Source organism: Carettochelys insculpta, chromosome 19 (genome assembly GCF_033958435.1).
Source record: "Carettochelys insculpta isolate YL-2023 chromosome 19, ASM3395843v1, whole genome shotgun sequence".
Taxonomy (NCBI): Eukaryota; Metazoa; Chordata; order Testudines; family Carettochelyidae; genus Carettochelys; species Carettochelys insculpta.
Window position 1 is genome coordinate 27,227,408 of NC_134155.1, and position 15,177 is coordinate 27,242,584.

Here is a 15,177-nt window from a genome sequence, read left to right on the forward strand (position 1 = left end):
GTTCCCCCCAACAGCCCCTGTTGGCGTAGCATAGATTGGGCCTGTGGCAGGGAACAAGTGGACTGCCTGGGTCACTGTAGGAGTGACAGAGAATTGAAGGGCCTTTCGCTCAGAAGATGGGAAATGCCAAGTTATCCAAAAGGCAGCTGAGTTGCAAGCTGGGCATTGGTGGCTTCTGCCAGCAAAAGGGGCTGCCACTGTAAAGAGAAGGGGTGTAGTCACTGGCAGGGGCCTCATCTTGGCAGAGCTAATGCCTGGGCTGAGACATCCAGTTCAATTCAACTACTTCTTCACACTGAGCAAATGAACTGAGGAAGAATACCTGCAAGGCCACCAGCTGCCCAGGGAGAGCATGAGGAAAAGGGCTCGTCTGGGATTTGAACCCAGGACCTCTCCCACCCAAAGGGAGAATCATACCCCTAGACCAACAAGCCACCAACTGAAGGAATACCTGGGATATGCTCCAGGACCAGCTTTGAGCCAACAGCCAGTGCTCTGAGAAGTTCTGCATCAAACTTCTGATTTCCAAGGTCATTTCCAAGGTCTCTTCACAGGTCTAAATCAAGAAACTAACTTCACATTCTGAACAGGTCACAAACCACTCTGAATGGGAGAAAAATGTCGGGAACAACACAAAGTCAAGGAGAGCAGCAAACACACTCTCTGGGGGCAGCATCAGGGAGCTCAACTCAAGACTTTTTACACTCTGAGCAACACTCGGCCTTGCAAAGCAAACCCGGCTGTGGAGGAAGAACAAACATCACTTCTCACACCCACTGCACCTGACCTCACCTCCCAAACCTTCCCCACACGCCCTCCTGCCTGGAGTGAGACTCACACACTCTGAGCTGGATGGACTGGTGATGCTGGGCTTAGTCCTTCATAGCCCCTTTACCTGCCTGGTCTGTGTGACTCTACCCAGCACAAGCTGAGCTCACCCTGGTGCCTTACAGGATCCAAACACCAGCAAAGCTGGGCAGGCCCACGTGCTGGGGCTGGCAGGGAGTCAGGTGTGGGTTCTTGGTATCCTCTGTGCTGCTGGGCCTGGGCCTGGGCCCTCACAGATTTGATGAGCTCGATGTGATGGTGCTGTACATGCAACAGGGATGGTTTTGTGAACTGCAAAAGTCTGCAGCTTGCTTGTGTTTTGGCGGATGATCATTCAGAGTCTTTCAAATGTGTCATATTCAGCCGCATGGTGTCTGCACGCTTTGTAAATGTGTGTGCAGAGAGGATGTCAGTTACCCTGTGAATTCACAACCAGAGCTATTATCTCCTCCCTCAGCCGGATATTGCTCTACAATCACCACCGACCTTTCCAATCTCTGCATCTCCGTTATTTGTCTCCAGCTGGTTTTTGTAAAGGAAGAATGGACTTATCTCATCCTTCTCGGGGCGTCAGAGAAATGTGTCCCAGCAGCCACCTGCAGTCAGCAGCGGGAAGGGCTGGGGCTGATGTCTGGAGGAGGAGAGAGGCAGAGATGGGGCAGGAGATGAAGCAGCTGGAGGGAGGCAGAGAGCGCATGGCAGCAGCCTGCCAAGAGTCACAGGTTCCCAAGAAAAGTACAACTGCAGGTCCCATAGGGTAATGGGCAGCGCTCAGGGTTCTCATTCCTGCAATCTGCGTTGAAATCTCAGTGGGACCTCGAAGTGCTGGGGTGGTTGGCTGCAAATCTCTGGCTCTGTCATGGTTGTGCTTCTCCATCCACATGCTTGTTAAGAGAGGGGTTTGGGCCTGATGGCGGATGAATGAGGTGGACTGGAGTTCAGTCTCTGACTGGCTGGTTCACTGACATAGCTGCAATGTGTGGAAGTGCAGAGGAGACGGCGACTGCCTTCAAGCCTCCATAAAGACCCAGTGTGGGGCTCCTCCCCCTCACTAAGGCCACGCCCAAACGAGGATGTGGCTGTCAGGGCATCATCACAAGGGGGTGAAGAAAATGGCCAGTCCCTCTGTGGGGCTTGCGTTGGAGTAGGAGATAGACCTGGAAGAGCCTTTTTCCCAGCTGCTGCGGAGAAGCACGGAAGAACCCAGGGATGGCTGTGCTGGTGGAAGGGGAAATACATTCAGGTACAATGACTGGTTGCAGAGTTCAGACAACAACCTGGCTTCCCGCAGGCAGGGGGGATTTGGGGCTCTCTGTGTGTAGCCATGTGCAATGGCACAAGAGAGCACCTTGAACGTCTCCCCTCCCCCTGCAAGGAATGGGAACAGCTCTCACCAGGAGGCTGGATTTGGAAGAGGAAGTCAGGGCCATGAATGAAGTGCAGGGCTGGGATGCAAAACTCAGGACCCCCTCCCCAAATGTACCATCTATCCCCCATCTGACACTGTGTTCTGCTAAAGCTGTCTGGCTGCCTCCAGTGTGAGCTGAGCTCAGGGGCAGTTGGCTCCCTCACTCAGTGCATCCCAAGGCCAAATCAGGGCAGGGCTGGGTGCGGTGCTGTGTCTGAGGCCCTGTGCCCCATTAGCTGTGGGCTTGTTCAACTGCTCAGGAGAGATTCCAATGTCACTCAGCTGATTCGCAGAGTGCTCACCACTGAGGTGTTTGTTTCTGTTGGTGGTGCTCACTGGTGCATAGTTCAGAGCATATCAAATTTATTCCACACATGGATGGAAAAGGCTGGAGGGAACATTGTCTGTGGGTGTCCAGCCAGGCCAAGGGAGGGCTGTTCATTGTGTGTTGGACCTCACTGGGAGTCTGGGGAAGGCCATCTGGGGCTGCTGAGCTGGGTGTGCGGCTGGGTTTGTTGGGTTACGTCACAGTGGTTTTCTCTTCTGAGGTGTGGTGCTTTTTGTGGGGGTAACTCTTATCCCCATGACACACCTCATGCAGGAGCCGTTGCTCTTTGTGCCAAGGTATGTGGCTGGGATCCAGGACTCAGGACCCTTTCCCCAAATGTACATATTCCCCTCCCACCACACACAGCTGACACTGTTCCACTTCAGACTCTGGAGCCTTCACTTTCCCTGGCTGGTGCCTCAGACGGCTTGTATATGTGGGGGTTAGCTCAAGCGGTACCTCCTCCCCTTTCAGGTGAGGTGAGAGTCGGTTCCATTCCATATCCTCCCACTGCTGGTTTTCCTTTCCCAGTAGCCCAGTGTTGTCAGCCTGCACATGTCTCTGTCTTCTGCAACTTTGGCCGCCCTCTTACTAATGTCAGGCACGACAAACTTGTTCAACCTAATTTTGTAGTGCAGACAGAGTCAGAGGCATTTGAACCAGGCTGAATGGGATTTCTAGGGTGCCACATGAGTCTCTGCTGAAGTGTGGCTGTGCGTGTTTGGCTTAGGTACTGGATTCCTGTTTCTATGACTTCCTCGCTTCCTAGAGAGGGAATCCTTGAAGCCAGAAGACCTGGCAAGGAAATGAGAAGCAGAGAAAGCCAATGGAGCTGCTGTGGAGTGCTGGTGCCCTTGGGAGAGTGATCCCACTGCTCCTTCCTGTGTAAGGAGTGCTGTGCAGTGTGGGCTTAGGGCAGGTTGCTCTGAGCTTTGGGAGGCTGGGTCCAGGGATGTCCAACCCTCACCTGCTCTGCTTTCTTCCTCATTGGTTTTTTATCTTTCATGAAACTTTAACACTTGAGGGATCGTGGGGAATAACAGCCAAAAGCTGCGTCTACACGTGCACGGTACTTCGAAGTAGCGGCACCAACTTCGAAATAGCGCCCGTCGCGTCTACACGCGTCGGGCGCTATTTCGAAGATAACTTCGACGTTAGGCGGCGAGACGTCGAAGTCGCTAACCTCATGAGGAGATAGGAATAGCGCCCTACTTCGACGTTCAACGTCGAAGTAGGGACCGTGTAGACGATCCGCGTCCCGCAACGTCGAAATTGCTGGGTCCTCCATGGCGGCCATCAGCTGGGGGGTTGAGAGATGCTCTCTCTCCAGCCCCTGCGGGGCTCTATGGTCACCGTGGGCAGCAGCCCTTAGCCCAGGGCTTCTGGCTGCTTCTGCGGCAGCTGGGGATCTATGCTGCAGGCACAGGGTCTGCAACCAGTTGTCAGCTCTGTGTATCTTGTGTTGTTTAGTGCAACTGTGTCTGGGAGGGGCCCTTTAAGGGAGCGGCTGGCTGTTGAGTCCGCCCTGTGACCCTGTCTGCAGCTGTGCCTGGCATCCCTATTTCGATGTGTGCTACTTTGACGTGTAGACGTTCCCTTGCTGCGCCTATTTCGATGTTGGGCTGAGCAACGTCGAAGTTGAACATCGACGTTGCCAGCCCTGGAGGACGTGTAGACGTTATTCATCGAAATAGACTATTTCGATGTCGCAACATCGAAATAAGCTATTTCGATGTTGGCTGCACGTGTAGACGTAGCCAAAAAGAGCTCCCGTCACTTGGGCGCTTGCTGCCACTTGTTTAACAAATCTGAGCAGAGAAGAATTCCAACCCTCAGACTGCGTCTGCATTAGCAAGTTCTTTCGAAAGATGCTTTGAAAGAAGGGGGCTCTTTTGAAACAGCCCATGGATCGTCTGCACTCTGAAACTGTTCTTTTGGAAGTCAATGGAAAGAATGCAGTGCTCCTTTTGAAATCAGTCTTCCTTCCTGTTCCAGGAAGAGCACCTCCGGGGACGCGCTTCTACACAGCGTTTGGAGTCCGGAAGAACGGTCTTCCAGACTCCAAATCACGTGGCCGTATGCTAATGAGGCATGGGGAATTTACATCCATGTCTCATTAGCATATTTCAGGCTGTGTATTACCATGCCACTTTGGAAGAAACTGGTCTGTGTAGAAACGGCCTTTGAAGGGCCTTTCTTTGGAAAGAACAGTTTTCATTTAGGATCCCTGGGGCGTTCTTTCGAAAGAGCGGGAGCTGGGTGGCTGCTCTCTTTTGGAAGAGCAGATCATGCTTTTGATTCTCTTCTTTGTGTGTGGACACACTCTTTGAAAGAAGCTCTATCGGAAGAGATCTTCTGGAAGGGCTTCTTTCACAAGATCCCTGTAGGGTAGACAGAGCCTCAATGTGGCAAACTGGCAGCTCCTCCTTCATCCATTTCTTTTCAGCTAAGGATAAAGTACCTCCCAGCATTAGCTCATATCAGGGTGATTATGGGTGAAAGCCAGCTGTGCTGGAGAATGGCTCTCTGGTGTTGAATGGGTTGTGCTGCAGATGAGGACAGAGAGAGTTAAATCTGCCTGACTCATAAAAAGATTAAGCAAAGCTAGCATTGAAAGAGCTTTACTTTCAGGCCCATGAAGATGGCCAACTGGTGAAAAGCCTGAGCCTCAAGACATTTTCTGCCCCCCCACCCCTTGGGGGTTCCGGTCTCCCCAAGGAGGCATGGCTTCAAATCCCATTCATGGCATCAGTTTCATTTTCTGCATGCCAAACTGGCCTCCAGAGGCTCCTGGAAAGAACTGATCTATCAGCCCACTTCCACTTGCTGGACTCTTCTAACCTTGCACCAAGCCTTGCTTTGGATTTCTGTTAGAGCTGTACCAAGACAGGCATAACTGAGACATGAACTTCATGGGGAAGCGATGGTGAACCTGCAGTGTCAGTATGACACTTGGAAGTTGCTGAAGGGCAGAATTGGCCTAGTGAAGTGGTGCGTGTACACAGCAGCCCTTCCTTAGTAATCTCCCCTGGCCCTGATTACTGTGTCCCCTTTAGTTAGGGGAAGTGTAGACAAGCCGCTTGAGGCACAAGCCAGGCAAAGTGATGGCTCTAGAGTCTTGTCACATGGGTGTGTTGGGAGGAATGTGTCGATTTGGGAAAGGGTCCTGAGTCCTGATCGCAGCCACGTCTTGGCACAAAGAGCAATGGCCCCTGCATGAGGTGTGCCAGAGAGATCAGTGTTACCGCCTCAAAAAGCACCACATTGTTGAAGCAAAAGACTTCTCTGTGTGTAGGCGGCTAACGTTCAGCTTTATTGAATTCAACAAGGCAACAGATGAGCCAAACTGGACACCAGTAAAGCCAGGTCCAGCAAGGCTGCTTGATGCAGCTAACTCCAGTATTTTATACCCTCACACAGACAAGTCCAGAGCCAGAAGGAATTAGTGAGAGAAACCAATTAGTTTCAGAGGGAAACCTGTTATCAGCCAGGAGGAACAGGAACTAGGGAGTAAGAGCCCCAAATCCAGAGTTCATTAACGCATTGCACTCAGCTCACCCTCCCTGCCGTTCCCAAATAGGCCAGGAAAAGCTCAAGCTCTTGTGTACGTGCAGAACTAAGAAACAAGAAACGGCGTCTATCTAAGATGGCTTCCACAACACCGCAGAAAAGAAAACCTCTGTGACGTAACCCAGCAAACCCAGCCGCACACCCAGCTCAGCCGCCCCAGCTGGCCTCCCCAAACTCCCAGTGAGGCCCAGCACACAAGGAACAGCCCTGCCTTGGCCTGGCTGGGCACCCACAGACGATGTTCCCTCCAACCTCTTCCACCCATGTGTGGAACAAATTTTATATGCTCTGAACTATGCACCAATGTGCACCACCTATGGAAACAAAAGCCTCAGTGGTGAGCGCTCTGCTAATCAGCTGGGCAACACTCGAGTCTCTCAAGGGCACAGCTGATAGGGAACCCAGCCACAGACACAGCACCACACCCAGCCCTGCCCTGCCCTGATTTGCCTCACTGCAGGGCACAAGGGCTCACCTCCCTGGGGTGCACTGAGTGAGGGAGCTGACTGGCAGGAGGGGTCCGATGCCCTCTCAGCTGTAGGGCAGGTCACCCACATGCCCCTGAGCTCAGCCCACGCTGGAGGCAGCCGGACAGCTGAAGCAGAACACAGTGTCCGATGGGGAGTAGATACGTGTATTTGGGGAAGGGGTCCTGAGTGCTGCATCCCAGCCATGTGCTTCAGCCATGGCCCTGACCTCCTCTTCCAGACCCAGCCTCCAGGGCAGAGCTGTTCCCGTTCCCTCCAGGGGGAGGGGAGATGTTCAAGGTGCTCTCCTGTGCCATTGCACATGGCTGAGCACAGAGCGCCCCAGATCCCCCGTGTGCTGGGAGCCAGGCTGCTGGGTGAATTCTGTGGTGCTGAGGACGTCAGGCCTGGGCCCTGTGATTAGTTTCCAGTGTCTCTGGCGTAACACCAGGTGCCACATTTCAGCTGCGATGGTTGAGCGATGAGGGTGTTGGACTAGACCCCCAATAGGGTTTCCCTGGGCAGGTTCCAGTCCTGCTCACAGTGAGGCCTGTGTTCGCCACACTCCTACCCTGGCAGTGCAGGCAGGCGCTCTGAGCACGGCCTGAGCTCGCCACACAAAGGTGCCTGTGCCGGGAGCAAATGCTGAGGCTGTGATGCAGTTGCTGCTCCAGACATGCACTGGCTGCTGCTGTTTGGGGGAGCTCGGAGCAAAGCTCCAGGCAAGTCGGTGCCCCCCTCATGCCCCACTGTGCTCTGCCCCTGAAATGGTGTCCTGCTCTGCTCTGTCTCTGCCCACCCTCCTCTACCTCATCCCCAGGCCCTGCCGCTCTCTGCCTCTTCCTGTCCCTGCCCCACCTCCACCCCTCCGGCCACCTCCTGCTCCCCGCAGGGAGAAAATAGTGACAGGCCTGGCCCTGGGAGCTCCACAGACAGGACAGGGCTGGGGGGAGCCAGAAATGGGGCAGTGGAGCCTTAGGGGATGAGCCAGAGAGTCACTCAGAGTCCTGTCTCGATTCACACAGCGCCCTTATAGAGCATCCGATCTGCGCGTCCCTGGCACTGTGTGTGTCACTGCCGTGTGCAGGAGTCCAGCCTGGGGCTCTTGTGCTCGGGTCTGTACAGACACAGACAGAAAAGCCGTCCCTGCAGCCGACAGCTTCCAGGCCCAGCTGAGTGACTGCAGCTGCAAACAGACAGGCAGACGGGGAGCAAGGGAAGAAGGAGACAGCCCTGCCCAGCAGTGCAGGTGGGGATCTCCCAGCACCCGCAGCCTCTCTGCCGTACCGCTTGCTGGAGGACCGTGGTGCAGACGGGTTTGAAGGAGGCAGCTGGGAGCTTTGTGGATCTCTGTGGAAAGCTGGTCTCAGGTGGGAGGGCCTGCGAGGGAGAGAGCAGGAAATGTGTGTGTGGCTGGTCCAAGAGGCGATGGAGGCTGGGGTGAGGCTGACAGGAGGTGGGACCTGAATGGGGGGAGCAGTTGTGCAGGGCGGTCGCTCATGAAGGGCCAGGTGAGTGCGGAGCTGCAGCCTGTGTTTGAGGAGGTGAGAAGTGGGAGTCAGCGGAGGCTGCAAGGACAGGGGAGCTGTGTGAGCAGCAGGCCAGGAGAAGGCCCATTTCCCAAATGCTGTGCTGACGGAGCAGCTGCAAAGGAGCAGAGAGTGTCGGGGGAGACCCAAGAGCTGCAAACCCTGCCCAGGGCCGGCCACAGCCCCTGTCTGTACCCGTCCAGCAGGGACACACGGACAGAGCTGGTGCACGACCCAGCCCCAGAGCGGAGCCTGCCCGTGTCCGGACTGTGCAGGTCCCAGGGCAGGGCACTACAGCTGGGGTTTTGTTCTAAGCAGAAGCAGGGGAAGAGGGAGCTTCGATCCGGGCTGTGCCCAAGGTCCATGCATCAGGGTTTTCCTTCCACTGCACAGAGGCTCTGGGGGAAGTGGGTTCAGTGGTGACTGGGGAAGTGTTGAAACAGCTCCCCCTCTGCCCCACGCCCTGCCCTCGCCTCCGGCTCTGCCCCTCTCCTGCCCCTGCCCCGCCTCCTCCTCCAGCAGCGTTGATGGTGACTGCGGTGGGAGTGGAAGCTGGAGGGTGCGAGTGACCCCTAGTGCACCCCCACGTCACTCTGCACTGCACGTTGGTGAGGCCCTGGGACCGGCCATGGGCAGGAGGTCAGAGCAGGGCACCAGCAGGGGCTGCCTGGCCTGACAGTGTGTGGGTCTGACAGGCTGAGGGGAGTCCAGGGGACAATCACTAACCCCTGGGCTGCAGGCAGTGAGGGAGCTGGGAGGGACGCCCCACACTGCAGACGAGTTGTTCCCCCCCGGGGAGGAAGGGCTCCGGTGTGCACAGACCCACCGCCAGGGGAAGGGGGGTTGCTGGGCGTTCAGGCCATTACACCCCCAAAAGCTGCAGCTGCCGCTCTGGCCGAGTCCCTGGGAGCAGGAGGAGCGAGTGGGGCCGAGCTTTGGGCTCCAGGCCCCGTGTGTGTCTCTGCGCCCCAGGCACTTTCTCCCACCCCCGGGGTTCGTCTCCTCTCTCTGTGCCCAGCCCCAGGTGCTCCCCACTGGCGCTTTCTCAGGAGCTCCCCACACGGCATTTAGTGCAGGCAGGGGCCATGTTCTGCCTGTGCTGTTGTGCCGGTGGGGAAGTGCCCAGCTCCCAGGGCAGCAGGAGAAAACGGCACTTTCAACAGCCTCTCTCTGGGCACCGCTGAGCAGGGACCCCGGGGGCTCCAGGGCGGGATGGCCACATGGGCGCCTGCCTCAGGCCCTGTGGCTGGTGCTCCAGACTGATCTATTGCTCTCAGTGTCAGAGAGGGGAGTGTGACATTCATCCCCACAGGCCAGTGTCTGCCCCTTTCCCAGCTGTGCACTGCCCAGCCCGGCCCAGCAGCTTGGGCAGACCAGAGCCCCTGAGCCAGCCTCGGGACAGGCCCTTCCCTCAGAGACAGCTGCCCATGTCAGTGGCTGCAGCTGAGCCAGGGCTGCCCCCACCTTGCCCCTGTGTCTGGCTGGGGCACTGCACCCGGCTGTGTTTGGGGCCCTGCTCCCCCGAGGAAGCCGCAGTGCAGGAGACAGGAGTGAGTGTAGCCCTGTTGGGCCAAACCTGCCACCCTGTGTCCCCGGCTGAGCAGCCAGTGGCAGAAAGGTTCCTGGCAGGACTGACGTTGGTGGAGGTGAAAAGCCCATAGAGGTAGCAGGGGAGGTGGCTGAGTGGGGCAGGTGATGCACTAATAATCCGTTGTGCTCTGCATGCCTGGGTTCCGATCCCCTCCTCCCTGCACCTTCCTAGTCACAGGTTTGCTGAGCCCCAGCCTCAGGGTGTGATGTTGCTTCTGACACACCCGCTCCCTGAGCCTGCTGCCTCCCAGCTCCTCTGCTGGGCTCATGCAAAGCACAGACCAGCTCTGTGAGGCTGAGCGGAGCTCTGGCTGCCAAGGGTGGGGGTGGGATGATCTCATTTGCCTGACAGGGCCCAGCCTGTCTCCAATGTCAGCCCAGCAGTGCTCTGCTCCCCTCAGTCCCCTGCAGTGCTGCTGCCAGGGCCTCAGCAGGGCCCCACGTGCACCCAGGGGTGCAGTGCTCTGGCAAGGAGGGGGCAGCCCTGGCTCAGGTGCAGCCAGTGAGGGGGAAGGGCACCTCTCCAAGGCTTGAGATGGGGCTCTGGTCTCTCCAGGCTCCTGGGCTGGGCAGTGCACAGCTGGGAGAGGAGCAGGTACTTGCCCAGGGGAATGAATGGTGCTCTGCCCCTGACAGCAATAGATCCAGCCACAGGGGGAGGGGCAGGTCTCCACTCAACTGTTCCACCCTGTGCAGCCCTGAGTTCTTCTGTGCTTCCCAGCAGCTGGGGAAAAGCCTCTTTGGGACTCATCTCCTGCCCCACAGTTAAGAGGCCCCTCTGGGGGAGTGGCTGAGTTTCTGTCCCATTTTGAGGCTGGCTGCAGAGCACATGCTGCTTTGCAGGGGGGAGCAGCCAGGCCCTGTGATCTTTAGGGAAGTCCTCTGGCCACATGGAGTCCTGGCCCTCCCCTCCTCTTGTGCTGGCCTTGGGTGCTCAGTAGCATTAGGGCATCCCATGAAGGTGTCAGAACGAGCAGCCCCTGCTCCAAGGGCCCAGAGGGGGACAGATGAGTTGTGCTCTAACCTGGAACTCTTCCTCTCACCTGCTGTCCCCTGACTTTCTTAGCCTGCTCTGGATGGTCCTTCCTTTAAATGCCGTGTGTGCAATAGGAATAGCCTGGCAGCTCCAGGTACAGGCACCACTTGTGTGGCAACCAGGAGAAGCTGTGAAAAACACAACCTGGCTACGTCTACACGTGAAGCCAACATTGAAATAGGCTATTTCGATGAATAACGTCTACACGTCCTCCAGGGCTGGCAACGTCGATGTTCAACTTCGACGTTGCGCGGCACCACATCGAAATAGGCGCTGCGAGGGAACGTCTGCACGCCAAAGTAGCACACATCGAAATAAGGGTGCCAGGCACAGCTGCAGACAGGGTCACAGGGCGGACTCAACAGCAAGCCGCTCCCTTAAAGGGCCCCTCCCAGACACAGTTGCACTAAACAACACAAGAGCCACAGAGCCGACAACTGGTTGCAGACCATGTGCATGCAGCATAGATCCCCAGCTGCCGCAGCAGCAGCCAGAAGCCCTGGGCTAAGGGCTGCTGCCCACGGTGACCATAGAGCCCCGCAGGGGCTGGAGAGAGAGCATCTCTCAACCCCCCAGCTGATGGCCGCCATGGAGGACACGGCAATTTCGACGTTGCGGGACGCAGATCGTCTCCACGGTCCCTACTTCGACGTTGAACGTCGAAGCAGGGCGCTATTCCGATCCCCTCATGAGGTTAGTGACTTCGACGTCTCGCCGCCTAACGTCGAAGTTAACTTCGAAATAGCGCCCGACGCGTGTAGCCGCGACGGGCGCTATTTCGAAGTTAGTGCCGCTACTTTGAAGTAGCGTGCACGTGTAGACACAGCTCCTCAGTGCTCATGTATCTCTACACAGACTGGTAAGTTCCAGGGTCCCAACTTATTGTAGCCATGTTGGTAAATCAGCCCAGCCAGAGACCTGTCTAGCTCCAGTGGGCCTCACTCATCCAGTAGGAGGAAAAAACACTTCCTCAGGTGCACCTGTGGATAAAGAAGCCCAAGCTTTGGGGAGACAGAGATGTACAGCAACAACACAACCAACAAGGAGGCCACTGAGATTTGAACTCAGATTGCAGAGATCAGACTCCTGCTGTTTACACCCCAGGACCTACCAAATGGAACTTCTTGGGGCACCTGTGACTCTTGACAGGCTGGCACCCTGCACTCCATGCCACCCTCCAGCTGTTTCACCTCTCAGGAAACTCCTTCCTGCCCCATTTCTACCACTCTTCTTCCTGAGACATTGAGCCCAGCCCGTCTTGCTGCTGGCTCCACCTGGCTGTAAGGTGACATTTCTCTGAAGCCCCCAGAAGGATGAAAAGGGTCAATTTTGTTTTTACAATAACCAGCCTGCAGAGAATTAACAGAAATGCAGAGACTGGGGAACTTGGTAGTGCTTGTGTATGAATATCTAGCTGAGGGAGGACATAATGGCCTTGGCTGTGAATTCCCAGAGTAATTAACGTCCTCTCTCCACACATATTTACAAAGTGTGCAGAGACCTTTCCTGCTGGAAGTGAAATATTTGATAGACTCTGAATGAGAACCTCTTTACAGAAATGAGACCCAAAATTCCTGATATCAGTATCAGCTGTCAGTTTCCCTGTGTAGCCAGGTTTCAACAGAGGGAGGGGTTTGCTAGGTTTATCTGCATTGGCACTGGCAAATGTTATGGGTTCATCTCCATTTTCAGGATCCCCACACTATAGAAATCCAGAGTATGGTGGTTAAGGTGAGACAACTCTTGTCATACAAGTGGCTGCCTTTTAAAAGGGGAGCATGGATTAGAAAGAAGATCACTTCATCTGAAATCAAACACTCTACCACTGGCCTACACCCACATTTCACTCTTGCTTGAATCACTAATCTTCAGGTCCCTGTTGGACAACCTCTTCTTCCCCAGGCTCCTTTTTCTGTTCCAGCCTAGAGTAGTTTTTGAAATGGGGGTTGATTAAACTTTCTCTGCCCAGCTGCACAACACAGCTTGTCCACTGACCTTGCTTCTCCCACTCACAGAGCTACCATCACTCAGGCAGGCAGATTTCCTTTGTGTGTGGGACAGTGTTCTTCCATCTGCTTGGAGTCTCTTCAGTGATTATAAAGAAGTAGGAGAAAATCTACTGAAGGACATCAGCTCATCTGGCAGGTGTGGCTGGGTTTGCATTTAGGGTAGGTAAGTCTTCTATCTGGCGCATTTGATTATCTAGCTTGCCCTGTGAGTGATAGATAATAGAGCTTCTACTATATTAATATGTCACAGCTTATGAAAATATAAACATGGGGTTGAAGACACATGTAGTTGAAATCCATTGTAAACTTTCCCACAGAGCTGTCAGTACCAGCATTGGGAATTCATCTGGGTAAATGTGTGAGCGTGGAAGGCTGTGAGTGTGTGTGATGATCCTTGAAAGCTAGCTTGTTGGTCTAGGGGTGTGATTATTCCTCCAGGTGGGTGTGATCCTGGGTTCAAATCCCAGATAAGCCCTTCTGGGGGGAAGCTGTTCTAGATTTGATTTTCCCAAAAAGGGAGGAATTGGTCAAGAACTTGCGAGTGGAAGGCAGCTTGGGGGAAAGTGATCATGAAATCATAGAGTTCACAACGCTAAGGAAGGAAAGAGGAGAAAAAAGCAAAATAGAGATAATGGATTTGAGGAGGGCAGATTCAGGAAAACTCAGAGAGCTGGTAGGTCAGGTCCCATGGGATTCAAAAGTGAGGGGAAAAACAGCTGAGGAGAGTTGGCAGTTTTTCATAGGGATATTATTAAGGGCCCAAAAGCAGCTATCCCGCTGCGTAGGAAATATGGCAAAAGACCAGCTTGGCTTAACCAGGAGATCTTGCATGATCTCACATAAAAAAGGAATCACATGAAAAATGGAAACAAGGAGAAATTCCCAAGGGTGAATAGAGGCAAATGACACAAGAATGCAGAAGCAAGAAAGGCTGAGGCACAAAATGAGCTAAAATGAGCTACAGGAATAAAGGGAAACAAGAAGGCTTTTTATAAATATTTTAGAAAGAAGAGGAAGCCAAGGGACAGGGTAGGGCCATTGCTCAGCGAGGAGGAAGAAACAGTAACAGGGAACTTGGAAATGGCAGAGATGCTCAATGACTTCTTTGGTTTGGTCTTCACTGAGAAATCAGCTGAATGAAGGCCCAACATAGTGAACGCAAGTGGGAAAGGGGTCGGGTAAGAAGTTGAAATGAAAAAAGAAAAATTTAAAAATCACTTAGAAAATTAGATGTCTGCAAGTTACAAGGGCCTGATGAAATGCATCCCAGGACACTCAAGGAGCTGATAGAGAAGGTATCTGACCATTAGCTATCATCTTTGGAAAATCATGGGAGACAGGAGAGATTCCAGAAGACTGGGAAAGGGCAAATATAGTGCCGATCTATAAAAAGGGGAATAAGAATAACCCAGAAAACTACAGGCCAGTCAGCTCACCTTCTGTGCCAGGAAAAATAATGGAGCAGATAATTAAAGAAATCATCTGCAAACACTTGGAAGGTGGTAAGGTGATAGGGAACAGCCAGCATGGATTTGTAAAGAACAAATCATGTCAAACCAATCTGATTGCTTTCTTTGATAAGACAACGAGCCTTGTGGATCGGGAGAAGTGGTAGATGTGGTATACTTAGACTTTAGTAAAGCTTTTGATATGGTCTCGCATGATATTCTTATTAAAAAAAACAGGCAAATACAATTTAGATGAGACTACTATAAGGTGGGTGCATAACTGGCCAGATAACCGTACTCAGAGAGTAGTTCTTAATGGTTCTCAAGCCTTCTGGAAAAGTATAACAAGTGGGGTTCTGCAGGGGTCTGTTTTCGGACTGGTTTTGTTCAACATCTTCATCAACAATTTAGATATTGGCATAGAAAATACGCTTATTAAGTTTGCAGATGATACCAAGCTGGGAGGGGTTGCGACTACTTTGGGGGACAGGGTCATAATTCAAAATGATCTGGATAAATTGGTGAAATGGTCTGAGGTAAACAGGACGAAGTTTAATAAGGACAAATGCAAAGTGCTCCACTTGGAAAGGAACAATCAGTTTCACACATTTAGAATGGGGAGAGACTGTCTCGGAATGACTACAGCAGAAAGGGATCTAGGGATTATAGTGGACCACAAGCTAAATATGAGTCAAGAGTGTGATGCTGTTCCAAAAAAAGCAAACATGATTCTGGGATACATTAACAGGTATGTTGTGAAAAAGACACGAGAAGTTATTCTTCCGCTCTATTCTGCGCTGGTTAGGCCTCAGCTGGAGTATTGTGTCCAGTTCTGGGCACCGCACTTCAAGAAAGATGTGGAGAAATTAGAGAGGGTCCAGAAAAGAGTGACAAGAATAATTAAAGGTCGAGAGAATGTGACCTATGAAGAAAGGCTGAAAGAATTGGGCTTGTTTAGTTTGGA

The 15,177-nt window shown here is 53.6% G+C and overlaps 1 non-coding gene across 1 annotated transcript; it reads right to left on the bottom strand.

Moving 5' to 3' along the window:
- Nucleotides 1–362: 362 nt before the first annotated feature.
- TRNAP-UGG (transfer RNA proline (anticodon UGG)) lies at nt 363–434 on the bottom strand. Its single transcript has one exon. It is a non-coding gene; the product is annotated as a tRNA-Pro (tRNA).
- Between the last annotated feature and the right edge of the window lie 14,743 nt (nt 435–15,177).